Source organism: Adiantum capillus-veneris, chromosome 11 (assembly GCF_014529385.1).
Source record: "Adiantum capillus-veneris isolate H3 chromosome 11, ASM1452938v2, whole genome shotgun sequence".
Lineage (NCBI taxonomy): Eukaryota > Viridiplantae > Streptophyta > Polypodiopsida > Polypodiales > Pteridaceae > Adiantum > Adiantum capillus-veneris.
This window is the reverse complement of record NC_140941.1, coordinates 36,542,517-36,556,063: the sequence shown is the minus strand read 5'-3', so window position 1 is coordinate 36,556,063 and position 13,547 is coordinate 36,542,517.

The following is a 13,547-nucleotide window of genomic DNA, read 5'->3' as shown; positions in this document are numbered from 1 at the left end:
GTTACTGAGCTATGTGTTGTACGATCAGCCCATAAAGCATATGGTAACAATTTTGGCCACTCACCAACTCTTCCTTCGAAAGCCTTGGCCAAAGCTTTGATGATAGGAGGATGCCCTCTTTCACTCTTTCCATTGCCTTCAGGGTTGTAAGCTGTAGTAAGAGAAAGCTTGATCCCTAATCTAGAAAAGAACTCCCTTGCTTCTTCGACATCCAGTTCACCTCGATCTGCAGTGATTTTTCCCTCACAACCATAACGGCAAATCACCTCATTAAGAAGGAATTTGCACACAGCTTCTGTGGTCTTAGCTCTTAATGCTCTTCCTTCAACCTGGTTAGTTAGGTCCTCTCGTGCAAGAACCAAGTATCTCATCTTCCAGAGTCCTAAAAGCATCGTGACTAGATCCACAACCCATTTATAGTGCATGGCTAGTGGATATGTAGGGTGCAATCCATCACATGTCGAACATTTGAATACATTTGACAAGTTACACATGACTCTACAAACTGAGATACATCTTTATAAATATCCTTCCACCAGTATTTTTCTTTCAACTTGGAGAAGGTTGCCCACACACCCCTGTGTCCAGCCCATAGACTCTCATGAAACTCTTGCATGAGCTTTACTTGAGTCTCTTTTTTACATATAACCCGTTGTGGTGTAGCACCCTTTTGTTTAGGATGCTTCCACAAGTAACCATCCCTTAAAAAGTACCCATATGCTTTCCTGCGTATCCTCTTGAATTCTTGTTCAGACCAATCATCTTGTTTTGTTAGAGTACTCAAGTACCTTCCAATAGAAAGCCAATCACCTTCATAAAGATCTTTCAAGAACAATTCAAGTGAATTAGTCATGCAGACATTGTTACCTTTGACATGAGAGATAGAATAGAATTTTGTGCCTACATCATCTCCCTCATCAATCATTTGTGACTCATCTTCATACCTTGCCCTTGATAGCATATCTGCCACTGTATTGTCCTTACCTGCAATGTGCTTAAACTCGGGATTTAAGGACTTAATGTAGGAAATCCACCGCAACATAGCAATGTCTGGTGTTGAGCAGCTTGTAATCATCCCAAGAAGTGGTAGACAATCTGTTTCTACAACCACACATGCACCAATTAGGTACTCTTTCCCACTTTTCAAGGCTGTAACCATACCCCATAACTCTCTCTTTATCTGTGGATAGTTTCTTTGGCGAGCACTTAGTACCTTTGCTCCAAATCTTACCACACACCTGTGTCCTTCTTTGTCATCTTGCCCTATTGCCCATCCAATCCCTGTAGGACTGGTATCTACTGTCACAATCACTGGCCTTTGACACTCATAGTCTACCTTTCTCAAAGTCGTTGCTGACTGGAGTAACTCCTTTAGCTTTTTCATGGATTTTACATGTGCTTCTGTCTATATAAACTTTTGATTCTTTCTAAGCAGCTGATAAAGAGGATCAGCTACATGTGCATAATGTGGAATCCAAATAACATAGAAGACACATGTTTTGATGGACAAGTTTTCCTACCATATGGCCCACACATGTGCCCCACAATGAGCACTTCTTTGACACCAAACATAGACTTTTTCCCTGACAATGTAAGATTCACTTCTTCCAACCTAGACAAAATTTTATCACAATCATTTATGTGATTTACCACAAACCTGCAACATCCCTTGAGATCCAAAGCTTCATCTTTGTCACTTTCTTCACATCCTTTGATAGGCAAATCATCAATGAAAGGCATTGTGATTTGAGGAATAAAGTCACGTAAGACCTTATTCATCCCATTCATCATATGTGCAACTGAGTTGGTTGCTCCCTATGGCAAGGTACACATCCTTACCAAACCCAAAGGTATCCTCATGGTTGTCAAGTCTCTGCTTTTGATTGCAAGCTGAAATTGATCATACCCTGAGTAGAGATCCCCCATTGAGTAGATTGCCCTCCCTGCAAACGCCTCTGCAAATTCATCCACAATTGGACCTGTGCCTACATTTCTAATTGTCACCTTGTTCACTGGTTGCATATCTTGGATGAAGCGTAGAGAACCATTCTTCTTTGGAATTGTGAACCACCTGTTTGAGTATGGAGCACAAGAAGGCTCCAAGATTCCCATTTTGATTTTCTCATTCAGTAGCTCTACTAACTTTGGCAAATGAGCCTTTGGAACCGGAATAGGCCGCAGATTCCAAGGCACATGAGGTATTGTGAAAATTACCATAGGAGCTACAATATAAGGATCAACACATCCTATCTCATGTGGCTCAAATGCAAAAGCCTTACCATGCTTTGAAAGCATTTCTTTGAAGCACTTTGTCTCCTCCTGTGTTAGAAACTCCTCGCAACCAATCTGCAACTCTTGGAAGGACTCCTTTGTGAAGGTATGCCCGATCTTTTTAGGATTCTGCAAACTTGGTTGTAAAGAAGCCTGTTCAATCTTTTCCTTGTTGTTGGGTGGTAAGGGTGAAGCTACTGGTTTCACCTTCTTTGCTACACTCTTGTATTTAGTTTCAACATGGACTTCTGGGCCAACTGTTTGGCTTTCTTTAAAGGCTTCTATTACTTGATACATTTCCATAGAGCAAACTTCCACAACTTCATTTTCAAGATGCAAACTAGACCTCATTATAGCATCAAGCTCACCCATAGTATCTACAAAAGAAACTTGTTCACACAAACCCAAAACATTTTCAGTAGGCTTTAGCAACCCACTCTTTTTCATGCCTATTTGTACATTATGCACATATTGCCTCTCATATCTCTTCAAATCTTCAAGTTTTGTAAAACATACTGATCCATTCCTTGTTACCAAGGAGCTCATCAAGAAAGTTTCACCGATTTTTGGATCAAGCGAGACCCTTTTTCTTTCTGTACCACTGCAATCCCGCTTTACAATGGTACTTGGCCAAAACCCATCATTTCTCTATGATCATGAAACTCTTTGCTTACCTTTGGTAGAGGATGTTCTCTGGGGTTGTCACGATTTCTTTCATGGTTTACACAGACTGTGAGAAATTGGACATCTCGTTTACCATCTTTCCTACGTATTCTAGCATATGATGAACCATCGTCCATTACCTTTGTTTCCATTCGAACTCCCACAATGTAGGGTTGTCCAAGGATGAGATGATATGAAGATGTATCCTGTACAAAGAAGTTTTGGTCAATCTTTACATCACCTATTGTTACCTTCACACATGGACATGCTGCATACAATGCACCAGATGAATTGTTTGTCACTTTTACCATCCAGCCATAATCTGTGTCCATCAGCCATTTGCACTTGTTGTAGAGACTCTTTGACATTATGTTTATTTCTGAACCATGGTCAATCAAGGAAACAAATGGCTCTTCAAAATCACCTACCTTGACCAAAGTTTCTGTAGTAGCCCTTGCCTAATGACTTCGTGAATAGTAACTCCTAGGAATATCTTCAACTTCTTCATCATCATTTGAGAAATACACTTGATTCACTCTCCCACTAGATTGGTAGAATCCTACCACAGCTCCATCATTCTCCTTATTTTGCAGTTGCATCCCTTGTGTCTTTGAGGTTTCCCCTTCGACCTATGGACGAGAAACTTCAGCAAGGGTTTGCCTCTTCCTCTTGATGATGTCAATGATCTCCTCATGGAATTCACGCTTTGCAATGCCAAGAACTTCTCCCAGAGTAAACTCAATCTTGCTATTCAAGATCCTTTCCTCCAATACTTTCTTTAAATCTGTAGCAACCTCAATATCAGATTGTAGTTTATAAGTTGGGCCTTTTGTCTTACCTTTCATTGGCTCTTTCTTCTTTCCTGTTGTAGACTCCTCCATGAGTACTTCAGGTGGAGATGCTCCTTGTGTTGAGGGTATTTGAGAAGGCATTGAGTCGCTTCTTCCCCCACTTCTAGAAGCTCTTTTCGATGGTCCTTCATCAGCATTCTCACGTCTGCGCTTCTCTTCTACAATTGCCTCATTTTGTTGGCATTTTGTAATGTAGGCATGCACTGACAATGAGTCCACTGGATCATTCCATCCTGTTTCTAGACGTATGCAATCACCTGCTTCATGTAGAATCTCTTTTGTAAGCTTTCCCTTTTTAGCTAATTGCATGACATTTGGCCAAATTTGACCATGATGGTCACTCACCTCTTCATCACAAAAATGTTCAATTTTTACTCCATAAGTAGCTGCCTCAACTGAAGAGGTGGCATGCTTGGTTGCCATATCTTCAACTAAGGTTTGCATTCCCCCCTTCCCAAAGTTAGTTCTCAAGGGTAGACCTGTCTCTCTTAAGTGGATTTTACCATCCTTAAAAAAGACAACATCTTTTGACAAAGCATCACTAAAATCATCACAATCCCTTCTTACATGGTCTGTACTATCACACCAAATACATCTATTAACAAACCCTTCTTTGGGCTGTTGTCTTTGCCTAGGAAGTGGCCCTGATAGTTGGCCTTTTTCTTCAAGCTTTGCAAACTTCACCTTCAAGTCACGCATTCCCTTCACAAGCTCATCTAGCATGGACTCATCAAACTTAGGAGCGATAAAAGTAGGCTTTACCATTTTGTCAGAAGTTGAGGTGGAAGGACTTGTAGTGTTTACTACCATCTTGTCCCTTCTTCTTTATTGTTTGGCAAGCAGTGAGACAGCACCTTCAACCTCATTCCAGTCGGTCTTTAGTCCTTGCTCAGCATCTTTATCTTCAATAAGAAGCTCCAATTTTTCTTGAAACTCTTTACCTGCAGCTTGTAAGAAAAGATCTGTCTTCTCTGCATCTAGTGTGGCCCTTTCTGTCCTAGTGAGTTGTGCATAGCGCTGCTCAAATTCCCTAAGTAGCTCTGTTATTGATAGTCCTTGCTTTGGCTTGACTACCCATTCTAAGAATGTCCTTTTGGTCACTCTCTCCGAGTCCTCCATGAAATATTCCTCCTTTAAAGCTACTTTGAGTTCTTCCCAATTTCTCCCATGCCCATCTTTAATTGCCCTAACATGCTCCCTAATTTCTGGAGCAACAACTAGCTCAAATCTTCGAATCATCTCACCTTCTGACACGCGATGCAGCTCCATCTCCTTCACATACTCACGTAAGTACTTGGTTACATCTTTGCCATTGAACTGATCCATTCTGTTGACGACCGCTTGTATGGCCTTGGTTGCTAAAATCTCCCTTCTTTCAGTAGCATGTTGGTGTTGCATGAACATTGCAAATGCTTGAAACATTTGCATTGTTGCTGGGTCGAAATGCATACCCTAGTGCTCAACATGATCACCCATGGTTACCCACAAACTCTCACCCTAGCAGATTCGCGTCCTGTTCACCAAAAATATGTCGAGAAATTTGCGATCTTGCCAGGAAAGCACCGGGCTTATGGCTGTGAGAGTTTGTGAGAGAACTCAACAAAAACTATATGAAGGAGTTAAACCATAGATGCCATGAAGACTAGGGTTTGGAAAGAAGTGCAATCAAAGAAGACTCACTCTTTCTCTCTTGCACTCACACACACAAAGAAAGAACGCAAAAGAGAATGTCAAAACAATACGAAGATGAAAACATCAAGGCTATGGTCATATCGTATCATGGGTAATATGAAAGGGTTAATGGATGAGTTAATGGCATTCAATCTTGACTGACCAAATAGGCTACGAATTGTTCTTTGGAATTGTAGTTTTGTGCTTACCATAATATATATATTTTGTCTAGTGATTGGGATTAATTGTGTGTACAAATCCTCTTGGTTCATAGCAAGATAACTACGCTTACATCAAAAGAAAAATTATAGTCTATGAGAGGTAGTATGATGGGATCTGGTGATAGAAGTATTTCATTGAGCCTTTCAGGACCGAAGAGAAACACTATATTTTGTTGAAAGTGTATTTTACGGCTAGTCCATATGTTAATTCTAATAGATCGTACAGAGTGAAAGCGATAGAAATGATCATCATGTGGGTTATTCATCTAGGATAGTATGTGAGAAATGTAGATATGAGAGAAGTGAAGAGATGAGAAGTTTCCCTCCCAAGCCCTATTCTTGCCCATAGGCAATAAGGATACTGCGGGGAGAGATGTACCTGTAACAAGAGAACCTAGAGAGGATGAATTACTAATGATGAGAGAGATAGGTTTGGTTAAGGAGATGAGATTAGATACATATATATATATATATATATATATATATGTTGGATTAGAGATGAAAATGAAAACAACAAGAAATCAAGAGAATATCAATGTAGAACACATCTTACTTGAAACCCTTCGGCACCATTATTGATGGGAGAGAGAAGAAGAGTGGATAATTCTACTTTGATTGATACACCAAGTGCAAGACCTTCTTTGATTAGAGTTGATCTTCCAAGGTTAGCTTGTTGCAAGAATGGCTAGTCTCCCTCTAGGAGAAAGTGTAGGCTTGGGCTTATGTTAATGGCTAAGTACAATTAGGCATTACTACTCACTCCCTCGAGAATTCCTCTCATCAATGGCTTGAATGCTTGAGTTCCTTCCAAGGAAGAAGAGGTCCCCTTTTATAGGTGAAATTATGATAAAATAGGAAGTTATATCAAAGCCTTCCTCATCAAAACTCGTAGGGGTGATCTCATTGACACACACATATAAGGTGGCCAAAATTTGACTTCACTCTAGGGATTCCATTTTTTCCTCTGGAAAAGGTTCAAGTATATAATCAAAATCTTCAAACAACCTATGCCGTTTACACTCCTCTTTTACGAGGCTATTGCACTCAAAAGCTCCATACATCCATAGGTGAGCTTTAGAGTTCAACCATGCAGGTACTTCAGACTTTGCAGCAGTCGGTAAATCAAATCTTTTAGAGGTGTTCTTTGTACATCTCTATAGCTGTGGTTACTTAAATTTATGTGAGTGGTGGTTTCCATGTGGTGCAAGTAGATATAATCATAGCCCCAGTCTTGAGCCATCTTTAAGTGATGCATGAATGGTCTTTCTAGGATAACATCATAGTTATTCTCAGTACCAAAATCTACTTCTGCAAATGTATGTTCATAGTCAGCTATCGTCACTGTGCATGTCACCAATATTGACATAAACTCTTGCAATCCTTCAGGATTTATGACATGCTTATGAGTTCTTCTATGAGATGGAAAAACCATAACATTAGATCTTTCCTCATAAAGTACTAAGTAGAAAGGCAACTCCTTAGGGTTTCCTCTCTACTATCCTCTGATTTTTCCGTTCCTTGGTCACCATACATGGATTGCATCTTGACATCCCTCATGCCATCCTAGTCAAGATCAACTTCCACAATAGGTGTCGATTCCCACTGATGACTGCCATCTCTAGCCTTCCTAACTATGTCCCAAAGTTCTTTAGGCCAATCACCTTTGACTTTTGGCATGATAAGAGGTATATGATAAACAAATTCATTTGTTGTGTTTGCTACCACTTTTCCAACTTCTCTTTCTCCACAAGTAATCGCGTTTTCAATCCCTTGAGAATGTTGGATCTTTGTTTTGTTTTCTTTCTCACCTTGCTTGTTTGAGCTCTTTTTGTGAACCTCTTCATCACATGCAACCTCAAATTCCTTCATCATTTCTTGTTCACTCGTGTCATTTATGCTCTCTTCCTTTATCTTGATTGTTTCTTTAGAATCAATCGGTGGTCATGGTATTATCCTAGCCCAAGCTAGCATATATGGTGAAGGTTCCATAAGCACTTGCACAATCTTAATCAAATTTTTGCACATCTGCAACCTCAACGTTTCTATCTCCTCGTTAGGAGATGTAATCCATTGATGCTCTATCGTCTATTGCTTGTCTGCTCTTGCTTCACAAGCCTTCAAAATTGATTCCAATGGCTCAAACTTCTTATCGAGTAGGACCAAGACTCCTAGAATAACATCCTTTGGCTCTAATATGTTTGTCTTTGGTATTGCTTTGGGTATTTCTTCTAGAGTGACACTAGATGAAGACTTTTTCAATTACTGTAATTGCTATCAAGCTTGTGACAACTCAATTGTAACAGCCTTTAGCTTTCTATGGCACTAGGATCTAACTTTATCTCTGGCAGCTTTCTTTGCTAATGTCACCCTCACGGATTTGTTGGAGCCATCACTACTTTTCCACTTGTCACTTTTTTCTTTGCTTGTGCTCTTGTTAGTGCTCTCAATGGCACTTTTGCATCTAAGTCAGAACCACTTGAAGAGGGTAAGACCTCTACAATGTTCAATGTTGCTTTTCCTTCCTTATCTATGTTTTGAGGACAATCCTCATATAGATGTTTCATTCACATTCATCACAATATCGATGTGAAGCACTACCTGCTACTTGAAAAGCATTAGTAGCCACATTAGGAACTTTGTTTGCATCATTTAGTGTCCTTGGACTTGAAAGTAGGTCCTAGGGTTCTTTGTTGTCTTGATTTCTAGGCAAATGGTATTTGGAAATACATGTTTTGTTTAGCCTCTCCTTGATTGTCTATGAACATTAGTGTTCGCTGGCTCAATGTAATCCCTTTGCTTGGAGATAGTCTTTCTATCCTTGAAAGAGGATTACTAGAGAATGTAGTGATAGTCTCATGGTCACATGACTCCATAACCAATGGTGGGTTAGGATTATGTACATGGTGGTACCCATAGCTTTCCTCTTTGTAATATATGTGTACTGGAACTAAGGCATATTTTTGTAGGTATCGGTCTTGATACACATACCTCACAGCTGCTTGGTATTCACCTAGCAGTGGCAACTTGTGTCCCAACAATGGCCTCAGATTTTTGACTCCTATTTGAGGATTCATTGTCTTGAGGCATATCCTGGCAGCGGTGGTGCTGGCCCATTATGATGATATTGAGGCTTCGCCTAAGTTGATCTCTATTGTAGTAACAATCCTCAGTGGCATGGTTAGTCCACTTATGATCAATTGCACAACACTTCTATCTAGAATATGGTTGTGGAAACATAGGACATTGATGCATCACCGGATGATTTTCTCCACATGTCAAGCAATGGCTTACCAGTGGTACTTTCTGGTTCTGGATTCTCAAGGCCTGATTCATTCTCTTCATAAGTTCATGTGCAAGATGATCCATATTCATCGGTGTTGTGCTCACTGTATTTGCATCACTAGCTAGAGCTTGTAAGTCATTTGAAGCTCTATCCATCTCCTGTGATACCTCTCGGTAGATCATGAATTTTTCAACTAAATAGACAACTTCTCTTGTAGCCTCACCTAACGTTGCATAATTTTTCAAGTGCATTTCTCTCTTGAGGTGCTGGTTCTTAATCCCTTCAATGAACAACACTACTTGGCGATCCTCCTAGGGTGTTTTCATGGTGGACATCTCTCAATGTATTGTTTGAATTGAAACACATCATCTTGTACTCTCTCGTTGTCTTTTTTCTTGAAAATAATGGATTTGTGACACTATATTGTGCTTAATCCCTTGCATAAAAAAACCTCTACAAAGTCTTGCAATAGTGCTTCTATGTTTCCATAGTTTTCCTTTTTCAAACTTTTTCAAAGGTTGGAACCATGTAAGGGTAGTGCCCTCCAAAGTTAATCCAAGGCCTTCAAATTGAATGTGGAAATTTGTGATATGTTCAACTCTCAACAATTGTTTAAATGATGCGAATGTGCGTGGGGATCCCTTGATCTGTTATACTTTAATGCCATTTACAACTTGAGACGGACGCATGGGGCTTAGCTCAATGACATATCTCATCACTCTTGGAGCTCCTAAGAAAGAATACTCATACACTATAAGTGCTAATGCTCTAGGTACAGCTCTCGATACTTCTCTCATGGTCACAACTAGAACTACTCTCTTGATATGGTGTGGCATAGAAGACCCTGTAACAATCGTAAAGCCACCTCTATTTTTAGTTATTTATGGATGAGTATCCTCCATTGTGGTTGTTCTTGTGGTAGAGTCTACTCTTATAATTCTTGGTTCTTCTCTCAGCTTTGTCTGTGTTTCAACAACTCCAACTCTAGCTTTTACAGTTCTTGGCTTTGGGATTACACTAGGATCACTGGGCATGGTCAATTGATCAATCAATGGAATCCCATGAAAAGTGATTTTTCAAAAGTCTCGTCTTTGTATTGCTTCAAATTTGTATCCAAGCTTGTCTAAGATTAAGACAGTCTCTATAGCTATTGAAGCAAAAACATATAAGATCTTCTCTTTTGTAATAGCCTTGTATGCAATGGATACCCCTCTATATTTGTAGATATCTTCTCCTATGGATGCCGAATAGAGAGCTATGGATGTATCATCTGTCAGAGAATATTTTTTGTTCAAGGAATGGACTTGCCCAAGATATTTTGAAGATGGAAATGGCCATGATTTAGGCACTACATCTCTTTGGTTTTCAGATACAAGTCATCCTAGGTCATCTACAAGGTCTAGATCTTCTACCACTTTATAAGAGGCACCAGTGCAATCCACATATCTTTCATTCAGATACTTCACAATTGACTCTTTAATGAATTCCATTGGTGAATGATCATCAATTTGACAATAAAGTTATTATAGGGATCTACATAGATCCTTTTCCCAAACTAGTTGTCAAATTGGTACATTAAGGTCATGTTGTAATCCACTAACTTCAGTGGCACTCTACTAAAACTAAATATCTCAAGTCCTTTCTCACATAGATCAAAAGCCATTTTGTAGAAAGTTCTATCAGACATGTAGTCCTCAATGATAGGTTCGAGGACTTCCATAGGCTTTGCTATAAGTTCTTGATTGATCCTCTTGTCTAATGAGACTACTCTCGGTCTCACTCTTTGACCTAGTCTTTGAGCTATAAAACTTACCAAACCTCAAAAGAATGAAATAAAAAACAAATTGAGTGTTTGCACAAACCCAATCTGTTATCTATTTACGCTCTCTCCAAAATCTATAAAAATGCTTTTCCTCTCGTCAAAAAGCTGTTGAACTCCTTTGAATCTTGTGTTCTTGTCTAAAACCTGTGTGAAATCTGTGTATCCTCACAAATAATAAAAATCTAAAGCAATCCTACAAAACTAGCTTTTCTTTCGCGAGTTGCAAGTGTCAGCTCTTGAATGGTATGTTTTCAAGTAGTGTTGTATTGGCAACCCCAATTTTTCTTTGTTCCTAAGGTCTTATCTCAGTTGTTTCAAGGGATCACGATAGAAAAAATTGAAAACTATACCCAAAACTTTGACCCGTTTTCTCCTAGAACTGCCAAAAAGCTAGTTTCAGTCACCCCTGAACAAAAATGGAATTTTGAGCCTTAATCAATGTTTTTTCAAACCCTTAAATTGAAGGGTTTTTATAGGCATCCTTTAGGTCAAGTGTTACTCTAAGATCTATAGAGCCGCTTGCAAGCTACGCTTTGTTAAAAATAGTTTTGCAATCAGAGTTCGTATGTGAAAGTTATGGTCTTTTTTTGTGAAATTGGTTTTCACTTGCAAAACAAATGTGCTTGTAACTTGAACCTTGATGAGTATTTTTGGCCCAGCATTAATCACTGCAATGTACAAGACATGCACAACAAGGTCACCAAGTCTTGTCAGGTTTTGACCTTTGTAGCAAATGGACATGAAATAATTGCATTTTTTTTCTCAAAATAAACTTTTATTTGCAATTTTTTTCAACTTTATTAATTTCATTGAGTTGCCCACTCTCAATATACCTTGTGTATCATGTTTTGTCAAGTTTTGATCTTTTTTGGTCAAGGAAAATACAAAAAAATTGTAGTTTTAGCCTGTCCTAGAAAATTGTTTAGCTTGTATCTTGCACTCCCAACATCCAAATGACACCAAATTTTGATTGTTTACTTAGAACCTCATGTACTACAAGCACACCAAACTTGAGCCCAATCTGACAAATTTATGGAGTACTTGGAAAGAAAATCTCGTCAAGATGCTTTTTTGACAACTTTTTCAAACTTTTTAACTTTGCCTCAGCTTATGAATAGCCTTATCACCAAGTTTGATCCAATTTGGAGTTTCACAAGGTCCCCTAACCCTGTTTTGGTAGTTTCAGAGTCTGTTTTTATTGTTTTGAGCCTAATGTGTGATCTAAGAGCCCAAATTTGATTTTGAAAAGACTAGCGATTTTCTCACACCAAGGCCTATGAGCACACCAAGTTTTAGATATGTCTATCATTATTTTCAACAACGTTGAAATAAAAAACACAGTTTTCTCCTTAGGAAAACAAAGATTTGCTTTTTTGTTTTGTTAGGTTCCCCACATTCTATAGATCTTACCTACCAACTTTGGTTCAGTTTTGATCTCTTTTGAAGTTTTAAAGCCAATTTTAGCATTAACTTTGCCCAGTGTGCCATCACTGCCCTTCAACCGATTCACTTTGTTGCCCCTACCCTCGCTTGCTTCCCTTGCGCCCTCGTTGCCCCCCCCCCCCCCCCCCCCCCCCCCAATCGCATCCCCTTCCCTTGGCTCCTGCTCATTAGGGCAAATATTCTTCTCTCTTGAGCTCACCTTGTTAGCCTAGTCTTTCCTTGTTTTCATTTTCCTTGCCTTCTTAGTAGCAAGCACAAATGGAGGGATCTAATGTGCCTTATAGGGACTCAACGGAAGCCCCGTTGCCTGACCCCAGGAACCCACTATCTCACTTGGTCTTTCATTGACATAGCAAGAGATCTTAGAGACACACCTTTATGCCACCTCTGTTATCAGTGAGATCATCACAGTACCCAACCTAACAGAGGGGGGGTGCATGATTTCTTCAAGGCCTGCCTTTTAGTAGAGGTGGATAAGATCATTGACGTTGAGCTTCTTGGACGTGGATATTATCAAAGTTTGAGACCTCCGAGATGGCATCCCAGGTCATTGTGATGAGCTCATGGCCATCCGAGTAGCTAAAGCTCATTTTTACAGTGGCACCATGGATTTTATCCGGCTACCAATGCTCTTATGGAGGAGGCAAGCTTACCCATCTCAATCAACTTCCCATGCCTGCTCCCGCTCCTTTTCGGGATTGGTTCAGAGATTGCAATTTTCTTGGAGACACCTAGCACGACAACTAGCACGGCAACTTCTATCGCTACCAAGGAAGCTGGCATACCTACATTACGCGTTCTAGTTAGAGACATCCACACCTTCTTGAAGGTTATCTTACTACCTTGGGTGAGTGGTGGTTTGCTCCTCAAAATGTGGGGTATTTGAGTATCCCGATTCAATGCCTCATTTGTCAACAAATGGGCAATCTTGCGAAGGCATGTCCATGAAGGAGGCCCCAACCCGTGACACAGACCCAGACCCAAGGCTGGCCAGACACAGTAGGCAAAGACACAGGGAGTCTATGAAAGTTCTTCCTTTGAGCATGATGTCTAGGCAGAGGAGGGTTGATAGTAGGTCCATGGTTGATGTCGCCAAGGACCACCATGCCAGTTCGGCTTCCCTGGTGATTATCTTACACCAGGCTAGTAGTAGTGGGTTCCCATAGGGAACTAATTTGACCCCTTACAGTAAGACAAGCCCACAAATACCCCCTCCATCTTAGGTTCTCCATTGACAGCCCCTCCTTCTCTTATGCCACCCAAAGATTTGAGAGCATGGCTCGGAAAAGTTTTTCAAGTACTACCATGTGGAAATCTTTGGC